Below are 7,500 nucleotides of genomic sequence, written 5' to 3'. Positions count from 1 at the left end.
ACCTCGCAATGAGGACGAGACGCCCCGGGAGTGCGGAGGCCGCCGCCCCGTGAAGGGCGGGGAAGCCCCATCCTCCCTCGGCCCGCGCAAGGCGAGACCTTCACTTTCATTACGCCTTTAGGTTTCGTACAGCCCAATGACTCGCGCACATGTTAGACTCCTTGGTCCGTGTTTCAAGACGGGTCGTGAAATTGTCCAAAGCTGAAGCGCCGCTGACGGGAGCGATTATTCCGCCCGAGAGCATCCCGAGCCAACAGCGGCGCGGGTCCGGGGCCGGGCCAGGTAGGTCCGTCATCCGGGAAGAACCGCGCGCGCTTGCCGGGAGCCCGAGCGCCCAAAGGGGCGAATCGGACTCCTCCAGAAATACCGCCGGGCAGCCAGCCAGGACACCGGGGCTCTGCCCAACAGACGCGAACCGAGGCCCGCGGAAGGACAGGCTGCGCACCCGGGCGTAGGCCGGCACCCAGCGGGTCGCGACGTCCTACTAGGGGGAGAAGTGCGGCCCACCGCACACCGGAACGGCCCCACCCCGCGGCGAGTGGAAAGGCAACCGGACACGACCCCGCCGCGGATTGCTCCGCGCGGGCGGCCGGCCCCATCTGCCGAGGGCGGAGGCCAGTGGCCGGATGGGCGTGAATCTCACCCGTTCGACCTTTCGACTTCTCACGTTTACCCCAGAACGGTTTCACGTACTTTTGAACTCTCTCTCAAGTTCTTTTCAACTTTCCCTCACGGTACTTGTTCGCTATCGGTCTCGTGGTCATATTTAGTCTCAGATGGAGTTTACCACCCACTTGGAGCTGCACTCTCAAGCAACCCGACTCGAAGGAGAGGTCCCGCCGACGCTCGCACCGGCCGCTACGGGCCTGGCACCCTCTACGGGCCGTGGGCCTCATTCAAGTTGGACTTGGGCTCGGCGCGAGGCGTCGGGGTAGTGGACCCTCCCAAACACCACATGCCACGACAGGCGGCAGCCTGCGGGGTTCGGTGCTGGACTCTTCCCTGTTCGCTCGCCGCTACTGGGGGAATCCTTGTTAGTTTCTTTTCCTCCGCTTAGTAATATGCTTAAATTCAGCGGGTAGTCTCGCCTGCTCTGAGGTCGTTGTACGAGGTGTCGCACGCCACACCGCAGCCGGCTGTGCACGCTACCGAGTAAGTACCGGTATGCGAACCGCCCAGGCGACGGGCGCGCATCGCACGTTTAAGGAGACGCGGCCGGCCCCACAGGCGGCCACGACACTCCCAGGTCTGCGAAGCGGGGCAAACGCCGCGCGCTTCAGTATACGTAGCCGACCCTCAGCCAGACGTGGCCCGGGAACGGAATCCATGGACCGCAATGTGCGTTCGAAACGTCGATGTTCATGTGTCCTGCAGTTCACATGTCGACGCGCAATTTGCTGCGTTCTTCATCGACCCACGAGCCGAGTGATCCACCCGTCCTGGGTGATCCTTTTCGTAGTTTCCACTATCTCTTTCAAGACAGTTGCATAGGCCGGGACTGAGGCGTGTGGGCGGGCCCCTGTTCCAGCGTTCAGTGTCCAACGGCCTCACGGCCGATGGGCGTCGTACGGCTCCACACCGGAGCGGACAGGCACTCGGGCGAAAGTCATCAAAACCGGCGCCAGGCGCCAGGTGCCGCAGGCAGCCGCTCCAGCGCTTCAGCGCTCGTACCACACAACATTGCCGTTAGTTTGAGACGAACGCGTGGTTCCGCACGCGGCGCACAGCTACTGCGAGCCGTACAGGTAGCGTGTTGCGCGACACGACACGCACATCGAAAGACATGCAGTCTAGTCGGGTAATGATCCTTCCGCAGGTTCACCTACGGAAACCTTGTTACGACTTTTACTTCCTCTAAATGATCAAGTTTGGTCATCTTTCCGGTCGCATCGGCAACGACAGAGTCAATGCCTGGCGTACCAGTCCGAAGACCTCACTAAATCATTCAATCGGTAGTAGCGACGGGCGGTGTGTACAAAGGGCAGGGACGTAATCAACGCGAAGCTTATGACTCGCGCTACTGGGAATTCCTCGTTCATGGGGAACAATTGCAAGCCCAATCCCTAGCACGAGGAGGTTCAGCGGGTTACCCCGACCTTTCGGCCTAGGAAGGACACGCTGATTCCTTCAGTGTAGCGCGCGTGCGGCCCAGACATCTAAGGGCATCACAGACCTGTTATTGCTCAATCTCGTGCGGCTTAGAAGCCGCCTGTCCCTCTAAGAAGAAAAGTAATCGCTGGGTGAACAGCACGAAGGGATGGTCACGCGACTAGTTAGCAGGCTAGAGTCTCGTTCGTTATCGGAATTAACCAGACAAATCGTCTCACCAACTAAGAACGGCCATGCACCACCACCCACCGAATCAAGAAAGAGCTATCAATCTGTCAATCTTCCGGTGTCCGGGCCTGGTGAGGTTTCCCGTGTTGAGTCAAATTAAGCCGCAGGCTCCACTCCTGGTGGTGCCCTTCCGTCAATTCCTTTAAGTTTCAGCTTTGCAACCATACTTCCCCCGGAACCCAAAAGCTTTGGTTTCCCGGAGGCTGCCCGCCGAGTCATCGGAGGAACTGCGGCGGATCGCTGGCTGGCATCGTTTATGGTTAGAACTAGGGCGGTATCTGATCGCCTTCGAACCTCTAACTTTCGTTCTTGATTAATGAAAACATACTTGGCAAATGCTTTCGCTTCTGTTCGTCTTGCGACGATCCAAGAATTTCACCTCTAACGTCGCAATACGAATGCCCCCGCCTGTCCCTATTAATCATTACCTCGGGTTCCGAAAACCAACAAAATAGAACCGAGGTCCTATTCCATTATTCCATGCACACAGTATTCAGGCGGGCTTGCCTGCTTTAAGCACTCTAATTTGTTCAAAGTAAACGTGCCGGCCCACCGAGACACTCAATAAAGAGCACCCTGGTAGGATTTCAACGGGGTCCGCCTCGGGACGCACGAGCACGCACGAGGCGGTCGCACGCCTTCGGCTCGCCCCACCGGCAGGACGTCCCACGATACATGCCAGTTAAACACCGACGGGCGGTGAACCAACAGCGTGGGACACAAATCCAACTACGAGCTTTTTAACCGCAAACAACTTTAATATACGCTATTGGAGCTGGAATTACCGCGGCTGCTGGCACCAGACTTGCCCTCCAATAGATACTCGTTAAAGGATTTAAAGTGTACTCATTCCGATTACGGGGCCTCGGATGAGTCCCGTATCGTTATTTTTCGTCACTACCTCCCGTGCCGGGAGTGGGTAATTTGCGCGCCTGCTGCCTTCCTTGGATGTGGTAGCCGTTTCTCAGGCTCCCTCTCCGGAATCGAACCCTGATTCCCCGTTACCCGTTACAACCATGGTAGGCGCAGAACTACCATCGACAGTTGATAGGCAGACATTTGAAAGATGCGTCGCCGGTACGAGGGACCGTGCGATCAGCCCTAAGTTATTCAGAGTCACCAAGGCAAACGGGACCGGACGAGCCGACCGATTGGTTTTGATCTAATAAAAGCGTCCCTTCCATCTCTGGTCGGGACTCTGTTTGCATGTATTAGCTCTAGAATTACCACAGTTATCCAAGTAACGTGGGTACGATCTAAGGAACCATAACTGATTTAATGAGCCATTCGCGGTTTCACCTTAATGCGGCTTGTACTGAGACATGCATGGCTTAATCTTTGAGACAAGCATATGACTACTGGCAGGATCAACCAGGGAGCTGCGTCAACTAGGAGCTGAGCAGCCGGCCGCCCGGGGAGTGTGTCCCGGGGGCCCGCGCGAACACGCAAGCGTCCGCTCAATTATTCTGCAAACAAGGAGGAGGCTGAGCTCCCCTGCACAACACACCTCGAAACCCTCTCAGGTCCCGGCGGCGCGCAGCGCCGTCCTAAGTACTTGGTCGGGTTCGAGAGAGGCGCAATCGCCCGGAGTTAGGCGAGTAGACGCTTTAGGTGCGACCACCGTGCTCCCAACTGAGCTTGCCGCTGCCGACAGAGGCCCGGAGCGTGCTGTCGTGGCATTGCCGGCGGGAGACAACACGCGCCACCTACGGTGACCGGCAGCTCCAACGCCAGCGCCACAGAAGGACAAAAGCCCTACTTGGGTGCCGAAGCGAACTCTCCCAGCACAGCGCACGCGCCAACACGTCCGCACAGCTGCGATACAAACCACCTGGCGAGAACCGCTGGGGCGACCGAGCAGCAGACGGCGTCGCGGCGCCGAGCGCCGGGCGGCGGCGCATCCTCAGCGCACAAAGTCCTCAATCGGACCAGCACACTGCTGATGGCCACCGCGCTTCGCACCGGGCCCGCGAGGACCTACTTTGGCCGCAAGGCGCCGCGAGCAGGGGGCGCCGGCGCGCAGCTGCGCCGCCTGCCGCGTCCGTCGGCCGGCGCGCCTGCCACCGGCCGCCCCACCAGCCGGCTGTAGCGCGTGCGCCCACGCACCGCGCTGCCAGCACGCCGGGCGGCCCCCCCTCACCGGCCGGGGACGGTCCCACCAGCCACCGCCGCGGTATCGCCTCACACCCAGATCCCCTTTCACGTTCGTGGGCATGGTGGGTCCCCTTTCACGTTCGTGGGCATGGTGGGTATCCCTGAAACAACCGGTTAATAGCTCGACCGATCGTCGCCAACACTGATTCACCTCTAGCGAGAACAACCGCACCACAACGGGTTACCGGTTGTTCATTTGCGTAACGTCACCAGCAAACGTACACGTCCATCGCCATTTGCAACGAGTATTGCATGCCTGTGTCAGGTGTCACAACACACTACGTCTGCCCACATAGACGCAACAACATGTGCACGCCTAGAGAACACGTGGAAGGTAGACCCGTACGTATGCGGTGTCCATTGCGCGAACGACTGTCAGCCCGCCTCTGCAGCATGTCGCAGATGTGGAACGCGGTGCAACATGCTATCACGGTGTGTGAGAAGAGACGACTACGTCCGAATACACGCTCCACTACATCAACAGACTGCTCCATGCTGATCGCCATCCAGGGCGTCCGTTTCCTCCCACACGTCTGTATGGCGTACCACACTGCAATCCAGCTCTTATAGGGAGACGACACGTAGCTGCGTGCACAATATTTGGACTGTATGGTCCGCCGTTGCTAGGCGCTTGTCGTCATACGGTCACATGGGCCACGATGTATCATTCAGTACATACGGAGCAATGTGCAGTACAGTTTGTGGGTTTTGCGTACATCGGCGGACAGGTGACAGGCCGTACCACAACGTAGGCTGAGTACGTCGGCATGCGAAGGGCATTGAACATGCAACTTCTCACCGACCAGCTTGCGAAGGCAGGGGGGAAGGGGGGGGGGCATGTACGTCCTGCTGCTATCCACACTACAGTGTATAGCAGGAGCATGTGGAAAGTCAGCAACACCTGCAAGGTGTTTAACATGACGCGATACACAGGGGACCGGGCAGTGCGAGTAGCGAACTATATTGCGAGGGTTGCGGTTAGGCAACACTACACTACTTTAACGGGTTGCATAACAATTACAGAGCAGGTCAGCGACAACGTGCGTCAGGTTAAGGCGCAATATAGTTTAGGTTACGGCGCACTTTAGGTTAGGTTAAGGCACATTATAGGTTAGGTTAAGGCACAACATGGGTTACGTTAAGGCACAACATGGGTTACGTTAAGGCACAACATGGGTTAGGTTAAGGCACAACATGGGTTAGGTTAAGGCACAACATGGGTTAGGTTAAGGCACAACATGGGTTAGGTTAAGGCACAACATGGGTTAGGTTAAGGCACAACATGGGTTAGGTTAAGGCACAACATGGGTTAGGTTAAGGCACAACATGGGTTAGGTTAAGGCACACCATGGGTTAGGTTAAGGCACACCATGGGTTAGGTTAAGGCACACCATGGGTTAGGTTAAGGCACAACATGGGTTAGGTTAAGGCACAACATGGGTTAGGTTAAGGCACAACATGGGTTAGGTTAAGGCACAACATGGGTTAGGTTAAGGCACAACATGGGTTAGGTTAAGGCACAACGTAGGTTAGGTTAAGGCACAACGTGGGTTAGGTTAAGGCACAACGTGGGTTAGGTTAAGGCACAACGTGGGTTAGGTTAAGGCACAACGTGGGTTAGGTTAAGGCACAACATGGGTTAGGTTAAGGCACAACATGGGTTAGGTTAAGGCACACCATGGGTTAGGTTAAGGCACAACATGGGTTAGGTTAAGGCACAACATGGGTTAGGTTAAGGCACAACATGGGTTAGGTTAAGGCACAACATGGGTTAGGTTAAGGCACAACATGGGTTAGGTTAAGGCACAACATGGGTTAGGTTAAGGCACAACGTAGGTTAGGTTAAGGCACAACGTGGGTTAGGTTAAGGCACAACATGGGTTAGGTTAAGGCACAACATGGGTTAGGTTAAGGCACAACATGGGTTAGGTTAAGGCACAACATGGGTTAGGTTAAGGCACAACATGGGTTAGGTTACGGCACAACATGGGTTACGTTACGGCACAACATGGGTTACGTTACGGCACAACATGGGTTACGTTACGGCACAACATGGGTTACGTTACGGCACAACATGGGTTACGTTACGGCACAACATGGGTTACGTTACGGCACAACATGGGTTACGTTACGGCACAAATTAGGTTAGGTTACGGCACAAATTAGGTTAGGTTAAGGCACAAATTAGGTTAGGTTAAGGCACAAATTAGGTTAGGTTAAGGCACAAATTAGGTTAGGTTAAGGCACAAATTAGGTTAGGTTAAGGCACAAATTAGGTTAGGTTAAGGCACAAATTAGGTTAGGTTAAGGCACGATATAGGTTAGGTTAAGGCACGATATAGGTTAGGTTAAGGCACGATATAGGTTAGGTTAAGGCACGATATAGGTTAGGTTAAGGCACGATATAGGTTAGGTTAAGGCACGATATAGGTTAGGTTAAGGCACGATATAGGTTAGGTTAAGGCACGATATAGGTTAGGTTAAGGTACGATATAGGTTAGGTTAAGGTACGATATAGGTTAGGTTAAGGTACGATATAGGTTAGGTTAAGGTACGATATAGGTTAGGTTAAGGTACGATATAGGTTAGGTTAAGGTACGATATAGGTTAGGTTAAGGTACGATATAGGTTAGGTTAAGGTACGATATAGGTTAGGTTAAGGTACGATATAGGTTAGGTTAAGGTACGATATAGCGTAGGTTCAGATACACATTGTTGTAGGGAAAGGTGTATTGGGGGGGGGGGCGGCAGGTTCGTTGATAGTGATTATCGTAATTGGATGCCTGCGGTATTATCCGATTTGTCACGTCAGGATGCACTTTTGGCTCATGACAGGCGGCGCTCCGATTCCATGGTTGTGGCAGATCTGTGTCTTTCATTCCTGCCATTGTTTGTGTGCTGTGACAGGAGGCAGTATTGTGATGTTGGGTGCACCACTGTGTAGGACATGTGTGGGTGTTCGTGGCTTAGCTGAGCAATGTGCGGATGTCGGAAGGGTGGGATATTGTG

General features: G+C 55.0%; 3 non-coding genes across 3 annotated transcripts in view; all 3 read right to left on the bottom strand.

The window, feature by feature from the left end:
- LOC126443312 (large subunit ribosomal RNA) overlaps nt 1-1,102 on the bottom strand; it is a 4,220-nt gene extending 3,118 nt beyond the window's left edge. Inside the window, exon 1 of the ribosomal RNA XR_007581848.1 lies at nt 1-1,102. This exon is cut by the window's left edge and continues 3,118 nt beyond it. This is a non-coding gene — a ribosomal RNA (large subunit ribosomal RNA).
- Nucleotides 1,103-1,290: 188 nt separating this feature from the next.
- On the bottom strand, nt 1,291-1,445 carry LOC126443317 (5.8S ribosomal RNA). The gene has a single exon (XR_007581851.1). It is a non-coding gene; the product is annotated as a 5.8S ribosomal RNA (ribosomal RNA).
- Nucleotides 1,446-1,799: 354 nt separating this feature from the next.
- On the bottom strand, nt 1,800-3,715 carry LOC126443310 (small subunit ribosomal RNA). Its single transcript, XR_007581846.1, has one exon. It is a non-coding gene; the product is annotated as a small subunit ribosomal RNA (ribosomal RNA).
- Nucleotides 3,716-7,500: the final 3,785 nt, after the last annotated feature.

The sequence above is a fragment of the Schistocerca serialis genome, unplaced genomic scaffold (assembly GCF_023864345.2).
Source record: "Schistocerca serialis cubense isolate TAMUIC-IGC-003099 unplaced genomic scaffold, iqSchSeri2.2 HiC_scaffold_145, whole genome shotgun sequence".
Taxonomy (NCBI): Eukaryota; Metazoa; Arthropoda; class Insecta; order Orthoptera; family Acrididae; genus Schistocerca; species Schistocerca serialis.
The sequence above is the reverse complement of the archived record's forward strand: the minus strand, read 5'-3'. Positions and strand labels throughout refer to the sequence as shown.